The 4,468-nt window shown below is 36.6% G+C and overlaps 1 non-coding gene across 1 annotated transcript; it reads left to right on the top strand.

Moving 5' to 3' along the window:
- The first annotated feature begins 830 nt into the window (after positions 1-830).
- Positions 831-937, top strand: LOC141710169 (small nucleolar RNA R71). The gene has a single exon (XR_012570702.1). It is a non-coding gene; the product is annotated as a small nucleolar RNA R71 (small nucleolar RNA).
- Positions 938-4,468: the final 3,531 nt, after the last annotated feature.

Below are 4,468 nucleotides of genomic sequence, written 5' to 3'. Positions count from 1 at the left end.
GAAGCATTACCATTTCCATGCAAATATGAAGATATTCAATGATGTTGGACAGTGTAATGAAGCAGCATGAAAATAGACTAGAAATAATTTTGTTTTACTTGTTTGTCTTCTTATCATGTATCTTGGTGGTATATAAACCAAGTGTAGTAAGTTGAACAGATAACTGAGTTAGCTAGAATTATTTTAAGAGAGATATAAAAAGTTGTATTCATTAAGCATCTCTCTGTAATTCAGTAAGCAAACTTGTAAACAGCTGTGTGCTACTTAAGCATCATAGAGTTCCCATCTTTATATATATCTCTGGTGGATAAGTTCAAATCCACCATAAAGTTTTAAAGCCTTGTGTTTTATTGCTTTGTGTTTTGATTTCTATTTTACTCTTATTCCACACTTCTTGCAAAATCAAACACAGTTATATATTAAGTAAGAACATTCTTAAAATTGGAAAAAGAAGCCATAATTACGTTCAACCCACCCTTCTGTAATTCTTGTTGTATTGTTTGGGAATAACAATGTGCCCCGCACAAAGCTCACAAACACTAGTGATTTGATTAACTCCATTTTTAGCCAAAGAGTCCACTTTCATCGTCAAAGTTTGAAGTTGAGCAGCTATAGCAGTAGCTGTATCCACTTCCATAATTCCTGCTACCTTGCCTTGCAACATTCTTTGCATAGGATTCTGGTATTCATTAGCTGCCATTAGCTCAATCAACTCATAAGCTTCATTATAGCTTTTGTCCCACAAGGTTCCACCAGATGCTACATCGAGCATAGGTCTAGATTGTGTGCCTAAACCATTGTAGAAAAGGTTTATTATCATCGAATCAGGTATGCCATGGTGTGGGCACTTCCTTAGCATCTCCTTATATCGATCCCAAGCCTCACACAGAGATTCCCCAGTTTGCTGTGCCAACTGAGTAAGAGCATTCATGATTGCAGCAGTCTTCGCCATAGTAAAGAATTTAGTGAGAAACTTTTGAGCAAGATCCTTCCATTTGGTGATAGACCCTGGTGGTAGAGAATATAACCAGCACTTTGCTTTATCCCTCAGAGAAAATGGGAAGAGTCGCAGCTTGATAGCATCTTCAGTCACCCCATTGAACTTGAAAGTGTCGCAGATCTCGATAAAATCCCTAATGTGCATGTTGGGGTCTTCTGTAGGAGAACCCCCAAACTGAACTGAGTTTTGTATCATCTGAATCGTGCTTGACTTGATCTCAAAAGTGTTAGCCGAGATGGCTGGTCTGATGATGCTTGACTGAATATCATTGATCTTCGGTTGAGAATAATCCATCAAATCCTTAGGAATTTCTGCTTGATCTCCCATCTCTAGTAAAGTCGGTTCCTCAACTTTCTCTTCTTCTACTTTCTCTTCTTCCTCAAAAACTTCCCTTCGAACCACTACAGATTCTTCCTCGGCTTGATCCAGAGTTCTCTTACGAGCCCGCGAACGCGTATGCATACACACTCTCTAGAGTACCTAAAACACGACAAGGAAAAGAGTAGGTAAGTAATAATATCCGAGTCAATGAACTTTAGCGATCACTGATGACAAACACATAAACTAAAAGTTAACACCGAGTCCCCGGCAGCGGCGCTAAAAACTTGTTAGGGCTAAACACGCGCTAATAATTCACGCAAGTATACGCGATCGCAAGTAATATAGAATTATTTCTAGTTCGTTCCCACAAAGACTGGTTTAGGTTAACTTTGTAATTTATGCACTTATGCAACAATGATATGGCTATTATTCAATGCTAAGACGAATAACAATTTGGGTTTTGTTTATACTATGATTAATTATTGAGAATTATACTAAAGAACATTAAGTAAGAGATTAAAGAGAGTTGAATAATATATGACACAAACATGGGATTCTAACTTCATAAAATACTCCATTCAATAGCCTTATTGTTCTTAACCTTAGCATGTAATGGTGATGACACTAATCAGATAACACGAAACTGCTAAACGCCAACTTTCGTTGCACGAATAACATACTACCAGACTTCACAAAAGAGATAGAAGCTGAGTCTACACCAATTATATTGAGATCCTATATGTCTATAGAATTTGACAACGTAATGGCTTAATGCACAAGTTATCTATCATGATTACATAGGGCAAGTAAGATTGTTAAAATTACCTACGAATCATGCATAACTATTAGGAATATGTTGTGAACTTGATGATATATTAAAAAAAACACCTTAGTAGATTTAACTTAGTGAATTTTGTAGCACTCGACGGATGATCAAATATAGTCCCGACGGATGATTCAATATAGTCCCAACAGATGATGATTTGACATCCATCTAGTGAGTAGCTTATGTAATAATAAGTATTGTAGCACATTTCTGCAAATAACTTTGTGTAGATTCTGTAGGAGCATATGAGTCATGTTAACTACTAGTAGATATGCAGAATAGGTTGATTAATTATAAATATGAGATGTCTTGTAATTCTGCATAAGTGAAATGGAGTCAAGTGACAAATAGTTACCCGACGGATGATCAACAAAGCTACTCGACGGATGATCAACAAAGCCACCCGACGGATGATCAACAAAGCCACCCGACGGATGACAAGCATGTACCCGATGGATGATCAAATTCAAATATCTGTTGACAATGACAACATAGTCACATGTGTCAAGTGTTTGCAAAAGGAATGTGGCAGCCTGTTTAGCAGGGATTTGAGAACAAAGAAGCATTACCATTTCCATGTTATTATGAAGATATTCAAAAATGCTGGAATAGAGTAGTGAAGTAGCATGGAGTTAGACTAGATATGTTTTGTTTTATTATCTTGTCTTATTTTCATGTAAACTTGGTGATATAAAAACCAAGTGTAGCAAGTAGAACAATTATCAAACTAAGCACACACATTTTCAGAGAAACATTTTCAAGCTGTATTCTGTAGCATTTCTCTATAAGTTTAGTTGTTCATACTTGTAAGCAGTTGTGAGCCATTCAAGCTTCACAGGGTTCTCACTCAATATAAATATATATATATATATATATATATATATATATATATGGTGGATACTTTCAAATCCACCAGGAAGTTTTAAAAGCTTGTGTTTTTATTACTTTGTGTTTTGATTCACATAAATCACTTATTCCGCACTCTGCAAATCAAACACTTATATATTATCAAGTAAGAACAGTTTTAAAATCTTGAAAAATAAGCCAGAATTACATTCAACCCCCCTTCTGTAATTCTTTTTGTATTGTTAGGGAATAACAATTGGTATCAGAGCAAACTCTTAAAGTACAAAGAGTATAAAGATCACAACAAACAACAAGATGAACAAGAAGGATGTTGGAGTTAAAATTCCTTTTCTGGACAAAGATAATTATCACCACTGGAAGGTGAAGATGCCCCTACATCTTCTTTCCCAAGATGAGGCCTATGTGGATTGCATAGAGAGAGGTCCTCATGTACCAATGAGAGCTGTAACTGGCAATGAGCCATATGTTCCAAAACCAAGGCATGAATGGTCAGACCCTGATATTGAGCAAGTCAGGAAAGACAAGAAGACCATGAATATATTGTTCAATGGAGTTGATGGTGATATGTTTGATAACATCATTAACTGCAAAACAGGCAAGGAAGTTTGGGACACTATCCAGATTGTTTGTGATGGTACTGAGCAAGTAAGGGAGAATAAGATGCAGCTGCTAATTCAACAATATGAGCACTTCCATTGTGAAGATAGTGAGTCTCTCACTGATATTTTTAATAGATTTTAAAAACTACTAAATGCTCTGAAGTTGCATGGAAGAGTCTATCAAACAAAAGACTTTAACCTCAAGTTCCATAGATCTCTTCCAAAGGAGTGGAAACCAATGACAGTCTCATTGAGAAATTCTCAGGATTACAAGGAGTTCACCTTGGAGAGACTGTATGGCATCCTGAAAACTTATGAGCTTGAAATAGAGCAAGATGAGAAGATGGAGAAAGGAAGGAAGAAAGGAGGGTCCATAGCACTGGTTGCTGAGTTAGAGAAGGAGAAAGAGATAAAGGTAGAATTTGTTGAGTCTACATCAAAGGTCTGTGAAAGTAAGGGCAAAGGGCTGGTAGCTGAAAATGAAGATCATTTGAGCCAAGATGATATGGATGATATTGATGAACATTTAGCATTCCTTTCCAGAAGATTTTCCAAGCTCAAGTTCAAAAAGAACTTTGAAGCAGCCAAGCCAAGTAGAAACATGGTGGATAAATCCAAATTCAAATGTGGCTTGGCTGGGCATTTTGCCAGTGAGTATAGAAAGTCAGATTCTAACAGAAATACTTTGAGTTGCTCAAGCAAAAGGAAAGGGCTTTCATTATACAAGAAAATGACTGGGCAGTTAATGGATTGGATGAAGATGAAGAAACAAGCTATGTCAACCTAGCCCTGATGGCCAAATCTGATGAAACAGAAACAAGTTCTTCAAGTAATCAGGTAATCACCACTAACCTA

This window comes from Apium graveolens, chromosome 2 (genome assembly GCF_009905375.1).
Source record: "Apium graveolens cultivar Ventura chromosome 2, ASM990537v1, whole genome shotgun sequence".
NCBI classification, from domain to species: Eukaryota; Viridiplantae; Streptophyta; class Magnoliopsida; order Apiales; family Apiaceae; genus Apium; species Apium graveolens.
This window is presented reverse-complemented; position numbering and strand designations above follow the sequence as displayed.